A 20,520-nucleotide genomic window follows, 5' to 3' on the forward strand; every position below is an offset into this window, starting at 1 on the left:
CAGCATCATGTCTGCCTGCACTCTGTCATATTTTCCTCCATGACAATAATAGGCTAAACCTCTGAAGCTGTAAGCCAGCATCTGTTAAATGTTTTCCTTTATAACGGTTGTGAGGTCGGCAACGTGGGTCTTCCAGCTGTTGCTGTGGGGACCCCAGCCTGAGGTGGTTGTGGGAATCACCCACCACAGTTTGCTGCGACGTCATGGAGGGTGGCAGAGGAAGTGGCAACAAAACCACTGGCAAGTTAGCTGGCTTCTTCAGAGAAGTTTACTCACAAGCTTATTTGGTTGGTGTCCCTGCTACCTGCTATGAACCCCCTGTCTCCTCATTTAAATGTAGACCCATGCTATCTCATTCAGGATACTGATGGGTTTATTTTGCCAACTGGAGCTAATAAAACCAGAGACCAATATCAACTGGCTTTCTTTGGAGGATGTTGCATGACAGGGGCTGCATTTGGGGCAATGAACGGTCTTTGTCTAGGATTGAAGGAAACCCAGAGCATGGCCTGGTCCAAACCAAGAAATGAACAGATTTTGAACATGGTGACTAGGCAAGGGGCATTTTGGGATAATATTCTAGGCTCTCTGGCTTTGTTCTACAGTTCATTTGGTGTTATCACTGAGAAAACACAGGGTGCAGAAGATGATCTCAACACAGTAGCAGCTGGACCCGTGATGGGAAAGGTGTATAGATGTACAGGTGACCTTCGAGGAATCACACACAGGGGCCTGGCAGCACTGACACTCACCAGTGTCTATGCACTTTATAGCAACTGGGAGCACATGAAAGGTTCCCTGCTCCGACAGTCACTCTCAAGCGTTTCGCCACCTCAGGGATGGGGGACACATCATAGTCATCCAGATCAATTAATAAGTCAATCTAGAGTTGCTTTTTCTCTTGTACCTATGGTTACGTTGAACAGCCAGAGACTCTGATTTGCTGTCGCAAAGCTCATGGACTTCACTGCTTGCCCTTAAGTGAGTGAACCCTTTGGTGGTTCATAGTGAGTATGCATTTCCTTCTCCTTTGGAGATGATCTTGTACCTGTTTTCTCTCCTACCCTCAAATTAGAAAACCACTTGCTCTCCAAATTCAGACCACGCTTATTTTCAACACTTTTATCACCATGTCTTTTTATTTAAAAATCTAAAACTTATGTTATTGCCCTGTATTCCAAATAAAGGGTGAAAAAAAAAAGATTGCGTGGTCACAGTGTCTCTTCGCAGCAATAAAACCAAACTAAGACAATCGCATTCCATAGCAAAGTGCCCAAGAGTCCAGCGACAGGCTATCGTCCCTTCTGTAGGAAGTGTACTTTACCTTTCTAGAGCAGGATTGATGCTGTTTCACAGCACGTCTCGTCTGGAATCCGGATAGAACTTAAGGCTTACTGAGGAGAGGTTGTGCCCCAGGTCTGTCTACTAGTGCTAAATCCCAGATTTTGGAGCCACTGTATTCTTTATTTTGCACGGGTGAGAAAACAGGTGTACAGAAAATGTCAGCACCCTGCCCAGATTCCCCTAGCTGGGAAGGTTTCTCTCAACACCCAGCCAACACTGCTTGGTGCAGTCTCCAAACTGAGACATTCCATCCTAAAAGAAAGTGACATGCTTGTAAAACTCACAAAGTTCCTGAACCTTAGTAGTCCTACGAGGCCCCTCCCCTAGTGTTGCACAAGCACTAAACAATTGTTGGAGCTGGAGATAAGATTCTTAAAAGAACTGTCCCCAAGGCAGACAAGAGGCTCCAGTGATGCAGCAGCCCCTGTGAGACATCCCTCATGCTGAGGTGGGATTTTCAATGATGTGGCTGCCTTTGAGTTACCCATGTTCCTACAAACAGGTCCATTGATTCCCACAATTGAACTTTAGGCATGAGCCTTTCTTCAGAATGTTGTCAGTGCCTTTCTGGGGTGAACAGATGTTTGCTTATGTCTTCCCTGGAAAGATCATGCAATTAAAAAGGTTTAGTGCATTATTTATTCACAATTCCTCCACACCCCTCCCTTTCTATACCTTCCTCATTTAAAGTCCTAAACTGTCCACTGCTCTGATATTGGACAAGTTTTAGCCAATGAAATATTAGCAAAAGTGAAGGGGCAGAGACCATAAATTTGTTTTCTTTGTGTGCTGCCAGGCACACTCTTGTGAGCCTCATAAGAAAAGCATGGGTCAGGTGGTTTTATGGGTCTCCACATGAGGGACCAGCAATCAAGACTGAATCAGGGCTGCTTTGGGCGGCTCTGACTTGGGGTGGGGATGAGATAAATGTGTGCCCTAGCTGTCTCCTAGCTGGTTGAAAACAGTAGAGCCATCTGAATCGCTGGGCATGAAGTGGGTTAGGAGTGCTTTCTGAGATAAAGACTCAAAGCCAACACTGACTACATAAGGAAGTTTCCTGAAAGCAATGCTCAAGTTCTTTAATTTGGTCCTCATAAAAAACCAGCAACACCCTAAGTATCCCCATAAAACCATAGTGCCCAACTTCCTTCCCTACATTGCAATTAAAGCCATCGTCCCTAAACACAAGTTGAGTCACTAGCTCCCTTCCCCCACTAGCTTTATAAATCCCTTATTGCTTAAGTAAATACTCCCATTTTCTTAGGTTGCACCCCTAAATCTTTAGTCTTCCACCTGAACAGAACTCAGGTGTCCACTCACTCTGAATAGCTCACTAATCCTTGCACTATGCCCCCTGGAACACCCACCTTTTGATACAATGTTTGCATGTTCTTTTTCTGCTCTAACAGTCTCCGTTCACATTCGCCTACTTACCGGGGTGGTGTGTCTGTTTCCTCGACTATCTGTGCTATTAGAATCATGCACATCTCCTATTTACACTTATCATAGTTGTGATTACAGATTTGTGAATACGATTTGATTAATGCACATCTCTGCCACAAATTTCCCAAGAACATCGCGCTGCCTCTCCTCCCCTTATCAGTACCATGCCTGGCCCATTAATGATGCTCAGGGAAGTTTGGTTGAGTTAAAAGAGGTTGGGGGTGATTGCAGGGAAATCGGGACAATAGATTATTTTGCTGGCCTAAAGTGCAGGAGAACGTAACCGATTCTTCTTCCTTACGTCAGACCTTTCAACACCCACTTGATTCCTTTGAGATTTTTGCCAAGACAGATCTCCCACAAAACAACAGCATGGTGGGAATGCATTATCAATCTGTTATTGCCAGTCGGGAAATATGACCTTAGCACAGTGCAATATGGTCAATCTAGATGACAGGTGCTCTTCCTCTGTCCCTCGACATCTACACTGTAATTTTACAATCAAAAGACTCCTGTAATTGGGAGAGGATGAAACATCTGGATGTTGCAAACTCTCTCGACAGGTTGTCTATACCATCACCTTCAAAATCGATGCCCAAGAAATGAGAGTTTCTTGAGCAGCAGAAATCCTGGCTGGCAGCAGAGCACAGCGTTTAATCCTCTTCATCTTGTGAAGCAAGGGTTGTAGGGCTTTCCTTAGGGAGTCACTGGGAATTGGGATCAGGCAATAAAGGAGACGTTGGGAAGGCAGAAGGACAACTTCATCCTGAATGTGGTTGTGCTAGGCAGAAAGGTCCATCATTTACACCGTTACTTGTGAAATGAATAAGTAAATTCCATAAACAATCATAACTGTAAGGCTAAGTTGGAGAGACGATGGAAGCTGGGCTCCACACTGAGGTGGCTTAGATAGATGGAGTGGCTGAGCACTGGGATGCACAGAGGCACTGGGCACAGACAAGACGGGAAGTGCTGGTAACAGTATTGTAATGCCCTTCACATCCACAAATCTCCTGCAATCTAACCCAAGAGAGAATAAATCCTGGAGACAAAAAATTAAAATGAAGTGGTGATATCAAAACTTGGAGAGGCACAGCAGGAGAAGAAAGGGGCCCTGTGCCTGTGGGAAATACTTTAGATTTATCTAACTTTCAGAGGCACATGTGCTAGATGTAACAGCCAGTCTTGGCATTACTGCAAAAGAGACACTCTCCCAGTTACACAAGGAGGCTAGTGGTGAGGAGGTCACTGTACTTGGTGCCACAGGGCAGAAAGCTGGAAGCCATATTCCAGCCTGAGGATTCCGTTTGACAACCTCTGATGGCAAAGGATCATGCATCTCCTGAGGCCATGCATTTGCAAGCCATCAAGGAGCACAGAATTCTGACTCTGCTCCCACCTGTGGTCTGTAGGCATCTGTGGGGGCAGAGCAGGCACTCCACTCATAGTGGGGCCAATAGGAAGCATTAGCACTGCCTATAATGCTCAGTGTCCTTTTCCGCTACAAGGAATAACATAGTCTGATTTCACTTACAAACTTTAAAGCAATTGTTTTTTTTTAATCAACTTTTTAAAGTACCAAAGGAATCCAGAGACTCAGCTGCATGAACTTGGACTCAAAGGGAATCAGCGATTCCTCTTCTGGGCAAACGCCTGAAGGAATCTAGGTCAGCAAGCAGCAAGAGTTGCCTGCATTGCCATATTCTCAAGAGTCAGTGATGGAACCAGCCACGACGCCATCAAGAAGTGATTAAATGAGGTGTAGCACATGGACACATGGAGTTCTATTCCACCATGAAAAAGAAAAAAAATTTTTTTTGTCGTTTGCAGAAAATGGGTACAAATGGAAACATCATGTTAAATGAAATAAGCTTATTCTTATGTGTTATTCTCCTTTCAATGCCCTATGTGTTATCCTCATATCTGAAAGATACATTTCAATACAGCAAAGTATGGAGGGGCTATCTGGGAAGAGGAGAAGAACCAGTGGGACTAGTGACAGGGACACAGGGGAGTGAACATGCCCAAAGTACAAAATGTGCGTACATAAATGAAATAATGAAGCCACAATTTTATGAAATTAATATATGCTGATAAAATAATACCCCTTTTATTTACAGACTTGAAAAATTATAAAAAATTGACAAAACACCTAATTATATGACACACAGATAATAAACTCCAGATGGTAGGAGAAAATACCCTATCTTAACTACTTTAAATTTGCAGAGATTCAAGCAAAAGGAAATATATACAAAAACTATATTTCTAGTTTGTGAAGCTTCTCATACATGAGAACAAATGAGTAAACCTGGAAAAGAAGGAAGGGGAGAGGAGAGACTAAGAAAGGGAAAAGGGAGGAAGAGGAAGGGGAAGGGAAGAGAGCCTAAGCATCTTTGAGCAGGTCTCTTAACTCCTGACTGAGGCCCTGAAAGGATGATATCACAGGCTGGTGAATCCAGAGCCATTCCTAGCTCTTTGCTACCTCCCCATGTGGAAAAGAAAGCTGCTTTACCGTACATCATCAAGGCAATGTGGGTAGAGTAGGAAGAAAAGCAATAAGGAGTAGGGAAACTGGCCACATTCTTAAACAAAGGTTTCCTGGAAGTCACTGCTGACACGGGGCTTATTTGGAGTGTATAAATCATCTGTAAGGGACTTCTAGTTAAATACTTGAGTGTGCAAGGTACACTGAAGCCCGGCCGTGGGAAAACGGCAAGCAGATAAGGACAAACAAACCACAAGCAGAAATGACCACAGGTCTCACCTAGTCCAATAATTCTTCAGTCTCACCAAGTCATTGTTAAGAGAAGAATGGGAGGATACAAGGGATGGGATAACCATTGAGATGTAATGAGAATAAATCAATAAAGGAAAAAAAAGATTAAATAAAAATGGTCATGAGTGTCCTTGGACAAGAGTAAAATTGAATACAATGTGATTATGATTTTGAAGGGACTGGTGGTGGCTTTACAACAAAATTAATAACTAAGAAAAAGTAGACCTTAATGGAGTTTGGCACTCTATTGAGGCATTCATTGTAACTGAGGTCTGTCTATCTATCTATCTATCTATCTATCTATCTATCTATCTATCTATCTATCATCATCTAACATCTACACACACACACACACACACACACACACACACACACACACACACACACACACACAAAGATGGGGTCTTATTGTACAACCTTGACTGACTAGCCTAGAATTCACTATGTAGAATAGGCTGCCTCAAATTCATCAAGATCAGATATTTTATGAGAGTGACTTTACTCCTAATAAGAGTCATTCTCCTGCCCATGCTTTGTTTGATTGTGTTGTGTTTTGTTAAATAAAAGTACTATATCTAAATTTAAGTTAAGGAACAGAACTGAACTAAAGACAGTCATATTTTCAATAGTCCCCAAATGTCATAGGATGTCTACAGTATGAGCAACTGGACAAATAAAAGAATAAAAGCACGTTTGTCACTTTGTCACCTTCACTTGGCTGTTTTTTAGTTGTCTGTACAAGGGAGATGACTCAGTTGGCAAAATGCTTGTCGTGCAAGCAGGAGGATCTATCTCTAGATCTTCAGCCCCTACATAAAAGCCAGGCTGGACCATGTTCTCAATGAACTGGGCACTGGGAGGCAGAGATGGAAGAATATCCACAGTTAGCTGGCCAGCCAGTCTGGCCAATTGGTAAGCTCCAGGCTCAGGGAGACACCGTCTCAAAGCATAAGGTGGACAGTGATGGAGAAAGACACTCAGCATTGACCTCTGGCCCCCACATGTATGTGCACCTATGTGCATGTGCATACCCCCCCCACACACACAAAGTTACACCATAGACACATTTACCTGCATACAGATTTTTAAGTGTTAAGCATCACGTAGCTTAACACTTTTATAGCCTGCACTAATAGCAAAGCTGTTTATCCTGTTGCCGCACAGCATTAAGAACTGCCAGTATTTCTTTGGTTCAGTGTATTGACTTGTATTAAATGCATTTTTTTTCTAGGATTGCTTGAATAGCTTCCACAGGCTTTTCAGGGCAGCATGTTGGTATGGAAGATCCCATTGCCTGTGATGTTTAAGTATGTCTGAGAGCTTAAAATACAGTTAATAGCTGGCAGCCAGCAGGGGCTTCCTTCATGGGCTTTATTATTAGTGCTATTGGTATGGTTACAGTTATCATTGTGCTTTAATGAAGAGGACTAGATGCTGAACTGCTCAATTTATCTACTTGCTTTTTAAGATAAGGAAATGAGATGTCTAAGCACTGCAGACTTCATTTTAAAAATAACACAGTTAAAAAAAATAACACTGTATAGAAGTCACACGTTACAGTAAGTTTTAATATAAATTAAAAGTCTCAAAGAGTGAATTCCACGGGAAGTCAACCTGTGCAAAAGAGTCAGACATGCAGCACTGGAGGTACCTTCAGTGGTGAAGACCTGGGCTCTACAACCAGTGTCATATAATAGTAATATAATACCGTACAATATATTATAAATATATAAAATAATGGAGAGTCAGCCTTGGTGATAAAAACACCCTCTTTTCAGTGCTCATCTAAAAAGGAAAGGAAATGTCAGAGAGATCCTCTGAACTTGCAGTGACTCTTTTCCCTCGCACCATTAAAGTGGAGGTAAATATCTTCAGGCGGGTGACGGTAACCCTGCGATGTGTGTTGTCCGTAAAGCAGTCAGGGTCAGCTTCATCCAAGAACTCTATTAGGCACAGTGTTCAAGATCCAGTTCTCATATGGTCTGTTCATCATGCCATGACCACTCTATCATCTCTGGCTTCTCCTCCCCATGTTGGCAAGTTTGGGGCCACAACATTTCTTATAGAGCCCGTTAGTTGGCAGGTCCCACACTACTTACATCTTGCAGCAGACAAGGCCATAAGCAACAAACGCAGGCCGACTCTATTCATCATCCAAGTTCTTTCAACCTTTATGTTCAGTGGGGTTTTTTTTTCTATCCCACAAATTAAGTTGTTTCTTATGTGTCGATTCATTCATGAATATTGGTAGAGTACCTGTCATAAGCCTCAAGACAGAATGGAAGATGTTGCCCTCATAGAAATCTGTTCTAGTTCTGGAAGCCAATAACGAACCAAACAACATGCAAATATAGGTTTGCAAAGAAGGGCACAAAATAGAGGCTCGGATAGAGAGTAACTTGTGGGCAGCTGGGAGAAGCGAGAAGGCCTGTCTGTGCAGTTAACATCTGGACTGAGACACATATCAGAGAGAAGATACAGTAAGTGTCTCAGACAATGAAGTGAGAGAGCCAAGGCCCCAGAGCAGAAATCAGTTAGATATATTCAAGGCATCAAAATGCAATCACTGGTTGAAGTCTAAATGTCGGGGTTGAAAAAGAAGGAGATGTGAAATGGAGATAAATCCAGAAAGCTATTTCACTTTGGTAGTGAGGGACTTGGCCTGAGATTGTAATCCTGAGGCACAAAATGTCCCATGAAATTCGTAACATATTTGTTAGTGTAATTTTTCCGATGGGAATTATTTAAGCCAGATTATTCAGGATCTATTCCTCCAAAGGTTAGTGTTCAATCCAAGTGGCATTTCAGGATGGGGTATTCCCAGCATTTTTATCTATCTGGTAAACCTCACTTCAGCCTACAGTCTTTCAATATAGACTTGGAGATACCTTAAAAACTTGAGCTGTTCATGGCTCTGGCAAATACTCTTCTCCAGGAGCTTAGTGTTATCCACCTGTGTGATCAAGGCTTGTAGAGTTGTCAGAGTACAAAGAGTCCTTCTAGACCACAGCCCAGCTAGACCTGACCCTGGCACTCTGGTTTATCTAACAAAAGCTTGCTTATACTCAGGACTGCAGAGCCATCTTCCATTGTGCTTTCTTACTTTGTCTTGTCATCTTGGGCACTTTGGAATCATGGAAACTTACACTGAGCCTCTGTCTTTTTCCTACTAAGCATGATTCTATGTGGTCCCGTCTCTCCTCTTCCCTGGCCTTGTGCCTGATCCTGCCCTGATCATTCTCTTGTTGGCACTCAGTCATACCTGACAGTACTGCTCAGTTCAATCACCAGACTAATTCACTACACTCAGCTCCAAATAACTCCTGGCAGTTTCAGAAAATCAAATTTGGAGATTTGTCACAAGTGAGGGCATTCAAAAATTATGTTTCAGATTCTGATGACAATTTCCAAAGAGCGGCACCCAGAATAAATGAAAAATTATCACGTAATTGGAATAAAGCTATGACCTCTCAAGAGTCTTGGGGAGAAGGACCATATTCATGGTAGAGCAATAAAACACCCCTATCTGTCGATAAGCACCCTCATTACCCACCTGCCTCCCAATGCGTTTGTGACCATAATTGTAGTGACAGTTCAGGGTCTGGATTCATATCTGCTAAATTGAGCATCAAACTGTGAGATGCCTTGAGTATTTGCATTCTGGCAGGAAACTCCTTTTGTGGTGTGACCGCTCGACCACTCATCACTCTGGCCACCCTTCCTTATTTTTCTGACAACTTAATGTGTGAGTTCTGTATTTACAACATTTCAACAGCCCCCTTGTCTCCCTTCCAATTCCTCCTACTCCCTAAGTCCGTGACTTCTTATTATCTAACTATTATGGTTACCCACATGCATATATGTATATATACATACAGACTGTGCTGAGTCCCCTTAGTGTTACTCTGTGTAATGGGATTTAGAGCTGACCACTTGACTAACCTACCAGGGGGCTTGCTATCAGGGCACTGGCCATTCTTCTCTCTACAGCCAGCAATTGCCCTTAGCTCCTGACAGATTGCTAACGCCTTGTGAGACTTCCCCCATGCCTGCTGGCGCGTCCTCGTGCTGGTCTTATTTTAACAATCACATTGTCAAAGTGTCATTGGTATAGTTTCTCTGTCAAATATGCAAAACGTTATCTCGTAGAAGATGTCCTGTTCCTCTGACTCTTACATTCCTTCCTGTCCTTTCATCTTCAATTTTCCCTGAATCAGAGATGTAGAGGTTGTGTTGCGAATTCATCAACGGGGCCTGAGCACCCCAAAGTCTCTGCATTTTGGCCAGTTGTGTCTTTCTCTGATGGTATCCTTCTATAGCAAATGAAACTTCTTTATGAGGAGTGAGAGACGTACTTGTCTATGGGTATTAGCATACGCATTTAGATTGTGAGAGAGAGAATTTTTATTTTATTTTATTTTTTTAACACATTTTTATTGAAAATTAAAAATAATTCCTATTACATCTCATTTTCTATCCCATCCCATGCATCCTCCCATTCCTCCCTCCCTCCCACTTTCACCCCAATCCCCCTTCCCTATGACTGTGGCTGTGGGGGACCTCCTCCCCCTGAATATGGTGCTAGGGTATCAAGTCTTTTCTTGGTAGTCCTCTATCCTTCTTCCGAGTGCCATTGGGCCTCCCCCACAAAGGGACATGGCCAAATATGGGGCACCAGAGATCCTGTGAAAATCAGTCCCCAGTCTCCACTTAGCTGTGGAGAATGTTCTGTCCCTTGGCTAGATCTGGGTAGGGGTTTGATGATGACTGCCCGTTTTGTCCATGGTTGGTGCCTTAGATCAAGCAGAATCCCTGGGCTCAGATCTAGCCATCATAATGTTCTTCTTGTAGGTTTCTAGGACCCTCTGGGTCCCCCTACTTGCCTATCCTCTATATTTTCCTCATCTAGAGTCTCAATAGGATGTCCTCACCTCTATCCCCGTTTCCTGGTAGGTGCAGACTTTCATGGGACCTGTCCCTTGGGCTAGTGTCCGGTAATAAGTGAGTATATACCATTTGACTCTTTCTGCTTCTGGGTTAGCTCACTCATTATGATCATTTCTAGTTCAATCCATTTGTCCACAAATTTTGGAAAATCCTTGTTTTTAATAGCTGAGTAATGAGAGAGAGAATTTTTAATTAGCTCTCTAACTCATAAGCCCAAATAGTTGAGAGTGCAGGTCAGCAGGTATGCTAGCCCAAGGCCCCAGATGATAAGTGACAAAGAATGTGGAGCTAGGAAACCTATTGAGTATTCTAGGGATCGGCTGGCCATAAAAGATAGGGAGGATACACAAGGACAAATTCCTGAGAGAAGCAGGTACCGGACATGATCAAGTGAGTAATGAGCCAAGACCCCTCATCCGATCTTATGGTGTTTGCTTAATCCCCCTTGAGGCCCGCACACAGTGTTCCAGGTTTGAGTTTAACCAGATGTGTCATCAGCTCAGATAAACATCTACCCTCGGGTTTCAAGAAAAACAGGAACCAAGGACTGTTCCCGTATGATTAAGTTTGAGCTTACCCCAGATCTGCCTACGCAATTTGCTGATGTTCAAATGTTTGAAACAACCAATTGTGTGTGGTCGCGCCAAAACTTCCCACTCCCCCCGACTCTTGCCCATATAAACCCCAAATCCCCCTTCCCTATGACTGTGGCTGTGGGGGATTGGATTTCTGGGTCGACCCCTCTGTCTCCTGTGTGAGATACGTGTCGACCCGGAGCTCCGCCAATAAACTACCTCGTGCGTTTACAGCAAGACGGTCGTTTGTGTATCTTTGGGTGCACGCCATCCCGAGGCTTGAGTGAGGGTCTCCCTTCGGGGGTATTTCAATTGCCATTCAAAATTATGTTGATTTAGGAAGGTGGTGATCAGAGGTTCTGCGCTAGGGCTTATGATAGCACCGCCACAGGTGGTTGGCTAGGTTTAGATCATCTCACTCTCCACTTCCTAGTTAATTTCTACCAATTCCTCTGGCCACCTTATTTTTCACTCCATAAGCTATTTTTTTTTCAAATAATACTTAATACAGAATTCTTGAAAAATTTTCTTCCATGAAGCAAGTATATTTAGTTTCTTGCCACTGAGGGCAAACTCATGGTCCTCAGGCCACACTCAACATGGATGCTTGGTTTCCATATATGGCTTTCTTGGCCAGTACCATTTCTAAAATGCTATTGTAAGGAGTGGGTGAAATCTTTCAGCAGGTAAAGTACCTGCTACCAAGCCCGGCAATAATAGTTTAATCCAATGCACCCATAAGGGAAAGGAAGAAATAACTCCTGTAAATTGTTTTTTTCTCTGAATGCATGCCATAGAGTATGCAAATCTCTCTCTCTCTCTCTCTCTCTCTCTCTCTCTCTCTCTCTCTCTCTCACACACACACACACACACACACACACACACACACACACACACACAAACACACACACACACACACACAGACACACATGGACACATTGATATATATACACGGTACATAGATAAGTAGGAAAATTATATTTTGGACATTTAACAATTGAAAAAAACATAATACATAAAATTGAGAGCTCAATTTATTCTTAACAAAATTTGAAACCTAACTGCACCAGATCCATTTCACTTAAAGATAACAAACAACCTTAAGATGCATCTATTTTCTTTCAACCCAAGTATTAGTCCCCATTCAGCACCAGCCCCACCTGGCTCAATATGCTTACAGACATCCATCCACCAATCAATTACCAATAGCAAACACATCTGATTTGGAGTCAGAAGGGCCAGCTTTATGCTTTCGGTTCTCCCTGGTCTGAACTGATCCCTTACTAGATGAAAAACATCACACCTGATGGGGAGTGCACATTCACCCAGAAGGCACAGCTTCCGGGCTGGCTGGAAAGAACAGTAAAGGTACACAGCTGCTGGCCTTTCTCACTCACTGAAGGAGGAAAGCAGAAAGCACCATGTAAAACTAAGACTAGACAGACTGGCCCTGCCCAAGAGATCCAGGGAAACCTGCTCTCTGGTGTTTACTCTGGGCTTCTAGGACAAGGGTAAGTGTCCATAGCTCATGGGGAATGGAGGAGGACATTTGAGGCTAAGGAAATGCCAAGTGCACAGGCCTCAGAGCAGGAAGGTTAGCATAATATCTGCATATGGAAAGACAGCTTTCTTCTCCTTGATACTATAGTACTTAACACCTTGGAGGATTGGACTAGTGTGTCTTCTTTAAGAATTGGCTCCACCTCCCTATCACAACAATCTTTCCAATAGACACAGCATCACTGGGAAAAAGATCTGAGTTTGTGCTGCTGCCTGGGTTTTTACACACAAACCCCTGAACCCTGGCAGTAAAACCACATCACCCCCTAAAAAGACAGTGAAATATACGTAACTCATAAACTTCCTACCTTTCAGTCAGTACAAACAAAATGAAATTATTATACTCTTCTTCCATACACAAATTAGCCTGGCCCAAGGCTCTCCCACTGTTTGCCAACCATTTCCCAGGGGTCCCCCCGCCCTCCTGTGTGCCCAGAATCACGTGCTTAGTTGCAATTGCTCTAAGATTCTTGGCTGTCTGGACTCACCTGTGCCACTTCGAGACTAAGGTTGCTACTGTACATGGCTCTGGAGAGAGGGTACTGTTGTTTGGGTCAGTCCTGCTGACCCTTCACACTGGCAAGTAGGTCAGAACCCCGAAGCAACCCTGAGCTGAAAAACTGTATTTTTGCTGCCAGCTGCTGTAAGCTGCCTCCGGAAGCCCCAGCCAAAGACTGCCCCATGCCTATCCACTCCCTTCCTGTCTCTTCGTGGCCAGATGGACACTGACTCTGGACTCCCACTGAGAATCCTCATTAATCAATTTTAAACTAATTGCTAAATCAGTTTGTTTCTTCTTCTGTGATGTGAGCCCCCTTACCTGCAAGGGGACACATTCCAAGACTTTCACAAATGCCTGAACCACAGAAAATATCAAACATTGTACTATATACATTGTTTTTTTCCCCTCTAAGTTTATACCTAACAACAGTGAAGTGTAATATATAAATTAGGCACAGTGAAAGATTAATAACATCTAAGCATAAAACAGAGCAATTATAGCAATGTGCAGTTTTTAAAAAGCTATTTCAAGTTTATGAACTGTTTATTTCTGGAATCTTCCATTCAATATTTTCAAACTGTGGTAGACTACAGATTATTGAAACCCTAGGGGAAAAAAACCACAGCTAAGTAGGGAAGTGGGGATGACTGAAGTTACAAATGCAGTAAACTATTTTCCAGTGTTTTCGCTGACCGTGTAACCAAATGCCTGAATAAAATTAATTAAAAGTAGAAAAGTTAATTTGGGCTTTTGGTTTCAGAGATTTCAGCCCACAGTGATGGGCTCCTTGCTCTCAGGTACTTGGCAAGACAACATCATGATGCAAAGGCCTATGGAACAAAACCGTTCCCCTTCTAGAATCCAGAGGTCAGAGAAAGCAACATAAATGTGGTAAGAATAAAATAAGCCTTTCAGAGACAGTCTGCTAGTGTCTGTCCCCACCACCAAGCCTTACCTCCTCACCACATAGCCCCTCAGTTATGGATATTAATTCACGAATGGATTAATTTTCTGATGAAATCAGAATCCCCCTGATCCAACCACCTCCCACTGGTGCCCTCCTTAGTGTCACTAACTGGACACATAATCCTTGATGTCTGAAACTTTTACAGGGATATTTTAAATTCAGACCATAAGTATTACTGGGTTATATTTGAAACTGCATCTCTAAAAACTGTTTGCTTTGTGAGCCCTGTTAGTCTTATATTCAAGCACTGTCTGTTGGCTCCTATAATAAATGAGACAACCCCTGCTCCTACCTTGCTTATTCTATTATCATGAGCTTTCATCTTCCACAATAATTACAATTTGGCTGTTTACAGATTAATCAATAAAGTAGATTCATATAGCAATTTCACTCTGTTCCAGGGGAGACAGGAGAAATGAAGGAAGGAGATTTGTATAGTCTGAGTTGCCTGTCCACTGAAGCTTTACCCAAGAGATCAGAGCTGTCACCCAGGGGAAAGTTACGATTGGTACGTCAGCACCAAAAGACCAAACGGGATGGTGTAGGCCATGATCCAATCATCCAGGCTGCACCTGTCTCTCCAGAGGTGTCCCTCAGGCTGGTGTGCACAGCCCATGACACTCAATCACGTAGCGTCTCTTGAGCATGTGGACATTGGTATCCATGTTTCACCAGGGTACCTTCTCAACTTGAGATGCTATTGTCCCTTTGGATGGTTATGATCATATGGCTCCCTTTATAATTTCTCTTAGAAAACAACAACAACAACAACAACAACAACAACACGAAACAACAAAAGATAGCATACAGAGACTTTGACAAGGGGAAAAAATCCAATAAGCACTTTTCTGCAGGTCTACAGTCCATAGGCAGTGTTTCAGCTTTCCACCTCACTCAATAATCAGTCCTGGAAAGGTAACATCATAACTCCAAGTTATCACCTGGCTGGCTGAAAAGTGGGAACCTGTGTGACTCAGTCTTGCATTGTACTCTAAGGTCAAGGATCAACATCAGTTTTATCCAAAGCACACACCAGAGAGACACACATGGCCTCCAGAGTCCTAAACCTAATACTGGTTAGCACCAAGCACAGATATCTACTAGCACTAACCCTGAATCTAAACTTTCTATTTTTCACTTTAGCGCCCCCTCCCTCCACTGCTCCACCCTTCCTTTAAAATCTCAATTTCACTGATGATACGAGATTGTGTTAGGCCTGGAATGAAGCTCAGGCACGTGCTGCCATGCCCTCTTTCTCTGTAGAGATGCCTTCTGTGGGATTGAGTGTACTGGACTATGCTGAGAGCTCCTCAGGGCGGAGCCGGACAATGACCCAGCCTTGTTGACCTCTCTATTCCCCTCATGGAGCATGCTCCTGGTACACAGAAGGGCTGTGGACAGGCTCAGGAGCAGATGCCAAGCATTATCTTTTGCCTCATTGTTCTTATCAACAGTTACATCATCTGTTACATTTATCTTGTGGTAAAGCAAACTTACACGCACCATATTGTCTCTGTTTTCCATAAACACATCTGGAGTTGGTAGTTAGATTATGACTTATACTTCACTGTGAAATTTCAGCTCAGCTGTGCCTCTCTAACTCTCCAACTTGGGAGACAGTTTTCAGTTTTGGTTTCACCATGCTTTTTTAATATCTGTCATCCCAGCCCGGCATATTCTGCTTACCTAACTACCAGACCGACTAGGTCCTCATAAAATCACTGGTTAAGATATTGAATATGAATGTGATGGTGCACACCTGTAGCCTGAGCATTTGAGAGGCTGAGGTTGAGTTTGAGGCCAGCCTGGGCTACATAAGAACTAGGAGGCCAGTTGAGGATACATAGCAAGGCTCTATCTCAATCAAAATGAGCAAACAAACATACAAAAAGCCAAAACCAACCAACCACCACCACCACCAAGAAGAACAACAAAATATCCAAAGGAAAAAATAAATGAATGAGTTGAAGATGCTAGTTCATCCCTATAACCTTAGTTTTCAAACAAACAAACAAAAAAAAAAAAAAGGAAAAAGCAAATGATTTTAAGTAGACCATTATTGAATACAAAACCCAAGGGACAATGATTGGGAATCTCTCAACAGATACAAAGAACTGTCTATTTCAGAGAAAAAAAAATCTATACATTATTCTCATCAACTGAACGTATCACTGTCCTACCCATAGTATGATTCTGAAAAGTATGTGTCATCTACACAGAACATCAAGACTTCTGCTTTCCCAATAGTCTTTAACACTCTAATGGATTTTTTAAGTTAACATTTTTTTGGGGAAGCCTTATCCTAACAAATTCTGTTTTAACACTGTCAAATATTCTTAAAAAATAAACATTGTAGTGGCTTTACTCATAAGCTGGCAAAAGTGGAAATCAATCCTCCTTGGTGGGCAAATGGATAAAGGAACTCTAGAATGTGGGTGCTAAAGAGAACTGTGCTATGGCATCACAAGATGATATGGGGGACACTTAAACACATATTGCTAAGTGAAAGAAAAACTACACACAAGTCTAACAAGCCTTCTGGGGTCACAGTGAATGATCCATGTAGGAGCCACCTTGAAAAGAATGCATTTTATAGAGGGGGGGAATCAGTGGATGCTAAGGTTGTGGAGAGGAGATAGAGAAATGCATAAAAGACAACAGAGCATTTTTAAGACACCGAGAGTATCCCATGGGACACTATAATGGCTAGTATGTGTGCAAACCTAGCCCATGGCAGCTCACTGGTAAGGGGCTTTCTACACAGAATACAGAGGGCGTGTGGGACACTTTGGTACCTTTCACTTAACTTTGCTGTGAACTCACTACTCCTAAAACTAAAATTTATATTGAAAATCTCCCAACTCTCTGACAACACTGCGTCAACCATTCCAAAGCTAAGGCAACCGACTGACAGTCAGTATGGAGGGCTGTTCACCACGGTACTACAGTCCGTACCTAGCTCAAACAAGCACAGTGACTAATAAACACTACTCTTGACATTTCTCTAATAGGAAAACTCCACTGTCAAGGACTTAGAGGTGACACAGAGTCCAGGCTGTTATATACGTAGCTCCAACAGCATGCCAGAGGAAGGCAAATAGGACAGCCAAGAACACCTCCAGTGTTGCAGCAAACAAAATGTCACCAAGGATTGTCGCCTCAGTAACAGCTGGTCCTTAGAGTTCTCTCACAGTGGCTAATTGTCCCTTTTTCTTGGATCAGGCCAGGCTAGACCACTGTGGTTCACTTATTGCTCATGCTGACACATGTATGAGTTTGTTTTGTAACAAGGACTGGCTGTGTAGCCCAAGCTAGCCCTGGCCTCAAGTTCCTTCTGCGTCATCCTTCCATGTGACGGCTCCACCTCTGTACTTTAAAGGCCCCGCTTTTATCTACCCCTAAACCAACAGCCACATTTCCGTTAGAGGCTTCCAGATCCCACACAAGAGCCTGGCTACCTACTTACAATTCAGGAATACCTCGTGACATCCGTAGGGTAGAGGGCTAATAAAACAAATAAGAAACAGACATCAAGAAGTAAGTGAGAAACACACCACCTGAGATACAAGAATCCCCCCCAAAGTCTCAAGGTCAAGAGGCATCACAGAAATCACCTGACCCTCTCCGGAAAAGCTGTGAAGACTGACACCAGCCATGCGAAAACCAGTTTGATCCTCCTGGGTGTGGACAGAAGAGACAAGCTGATAAACTTGTTAAGAGCACTGTGACAACCAATATAAAGTCCTTACAGAAAGATCAACCTTCACCGTGGCATCCGAAATCTGCATTCTAGTAGGAAAAACTGCAGAAATTTTTTTTGGGTCTGTGATAAATCTCACTTCAAATGTAAGTGAAGGTGGAAAGTCAACATGAGGCACCTCTGTTTGGGGTGATGTTTCATCTGGGAACCAATTATCACCAGGAAGAGGGTTTGAGAATTAGGGAAACTAACCTTTTTAAATCTGCTGTCTAATAGAAAGTTCTCTGCAGCCAATCAATAATGGCTGTGGTGAAAAGGCCCGGTAGAAGTCTCTCTCTCTCTCTCTCTCTTCGCCTCCACATCAGTAATTAAACCCAGTTTAATGAGATTGCCCAAGAGCTGGGTGTCTGAGTGCAGAGGCAGACGACAGCGGCGAGTGGAAGAGGCTGGCAGTGGGAAGCAGAGAGCAAAGCAAAACAGAAGCAGAAGCTGTTAGGAGTGAGTCATCTCAAGTCTCTCCAGAAAGCGTGAGACGTGAAACTGAGGAGCTCTCCTGTAAGCAGGTAGCTATGGTTACTTGCCACAATGGCTGCGAGGAAGGGAAGAATACGGGAAAATCCTACAGTGGTATCTTTGATCTGATTCTTCCTCTGATTTTTGGAGAAAATTCCTAAATCTCACCATCCTTTTCTAGAATGCTGTCTGAAGCCTGGCTTTGGACACCAGACTCTATTTAGCCTAAGGATGATTTACCCATTTCCCCTTGAGCAAGAGTCCTCACCTTCGACGCCTTGGTGGCTTCCGCTGTAAAATGGGACAGCAACGCCACACAGCTCTAGAACTTACATTTAAGGCAAAGCACAGTGCTTTGGACCCCTAGATAACACTTGCTCCATCAAGTGAGCACTTGTTGGCCATTAGTGTCCCTCAGATTCCCAGTTGATCCTTCCATGTTAGAACTGCCCACATCAGGATGCTGTCAGGTTGCCCTGAGTGCCAGAGTGGGCAGGACTCAATTGCGCGTGTCAAAAAACAGGTGTCAAAATGGATATTTACCATAATCTACAAGGGGTAGGATGCCAGCAAGGAATGATAAAGCAGGAAAGGAACCACAGAACCCAGGCAGCTCAGGTCTCCCGCAGTGGAAGGTAGAGGTAAGGGACATGACCTGTCAACACAAGGCTTGCACTTTTCCTTTAGAAAACCTCCACTTTGGAGAAATGAAACCTTGGGGTCTCAGATGCCTCTGAAAGGAACTATTTCTTCAAAATGTGAACTTTGAAAGCAGAGGTGATCTCTACCACGTTACCCGGAAGAGCAAAAAGCCTTGGAGGCACCTCAGCAGCTGGGGTGTTGGCACCCCCAGAAGAAGTCATATGGCTTGATTCATGCTACACATAAATTACCTGTAGGCACTTAAGCTAAACAAAAGGGCGTAAAATAATTCCGCATTTTAATAACAGACTCCCCTTCCCAGAATCGTTTCCCACCAAACAGAATCAATCTACATAAGCCTGTGCCAAATGCATCCTGGCCAGCCACTCTGTGATTTAAGATCAGCTATTTCTTGTCTCCGTCCTCCATAATGAAGCCAGTCACATTTTATTGCCAAATGGCCCTGGTAATGCCTCTGTAACTGCCCATCCAAGGTGTTTCTGCTTTCGGGAATAAAGAGCGAATCTGAATTTCACCAAGATAAACTCGTGGCTGGGTCAATACATCGAATGGTTATCGTTTGTGCCCTGCACTTTATCTATTTTTAGGCCTTGTTCTGGAAAGGAAATAAAAATGTATTACCTGCATATGGAGAAGCCAGGGCCTGGGGGAGGGGCGCAGCATCTGTGAACTGTTTTCTGGAAGGCAGAGAGGCAAACGCAAAAAGGCTCTCATGGCTGGTGGAGGAGAAGGCAGCACTGATGAATGGGGGTGTGAGAGGGCAGAAGACAAAAGTCCCTGCCTGCAGCACCAGCCCTGCACGTGACAGGCATTTGTCTAAGGCTACTACAGTCCTGCAAGTGTTTCCAGTGAACAAACTGAAGACTCGCAGACTTATTTCATCGGAAATCTTTGCCAGGATGCTCTCTAGTTCTCATGAGAAACTCACACTCTTCCGCCTTTTTGCTGTGGCCTGTCACTCGGTTTCATACGTGGAGTAAGTATGATAAGCAAATAGACAGACCGTCAACCACAGGACATGTCTTCAAAGACTAGGTACAACTCACCGTTCCTCTCCCTCTCCCTCACCCTCCCCATCCCCCTACCCTCTCTCTCACCCTCTCCCTCTCCCTCACCATCTCCCTCGCCCTCCCCATCCCCCTACCCTGTCCCTCACCCTCCCTCTCTCTCGCTCTCCCTCACCCTCTCCCTCACCCTCCCCATCCCCCTACCCTCTCCCTCACCCTCCCTCTCTCTCGCTCTCCCTCACCCTCTCCCTCTCCCTCTCCCTCACCCTCTCCCTCTCCTCCTGCATCTTACTCTTGCTCTCTTACTTGCAGTATACCATCTCTTGCTCTGCACCATTCTCTCTGTTGCTTCCCACCCCCAAAGGCAATTGTTTGGTTTGTTGGTTTGGTTTGTTTTTGAGACAAGATCTCACTCTGCATTTAATTCTCAAATGCACAGCAATATTCAAGCCTCAGCCTTTCCAGTGTTCTAAGCTTTTTGGTGGGTTTTTTTTGTTTGTATGTTTGTTTGTTTTCATTT

At 43.6% G+C, this 20,520-nt stretch overlaps 1 protein-coding gene and 1 pseudogene across 4 annotated transcripts in view; one reads left to right on the forward strand and one right to left on the reverse strand.

The window, feature by feature from the left end:
- Positions 1 to 20,520, reverse strand: part of HS3ST4 (heparan sulfate-glucosamine 3-sulfotransferase 4) — a gene marked incomplete at its 5' end in the record, with an annotated part of 435,146 nt that overhangs the window by 171,722 nt on the left and 242,904 nt on the right. The gene's annotated exons all lie outside the window — the stretch shown is intronic.
- On the forward strand, positions 204 to 940 carry LOC311580189 (mitochondrial import inner membrane translocase subunit Tim23-like; annotated as a pseudogene). Its single transcript has one exon. The product of its transcript is annotated as a mitochondrial import inner membrane translocase subunit Tim23-like (transcript).

The sequence above is a fragment of the Acomys minous genome, assembly GCF_964271855.1.
Source record: "Acomys minous genome assembly, chromosome: 2".
In the NCBI taxonomy this organism is placed as follows: domain Eukaryota; kingdom Metazoa; phylum Chordata; class Mammalia; order Rodentia; family Muridae; genus Acomys; species Acomys minous.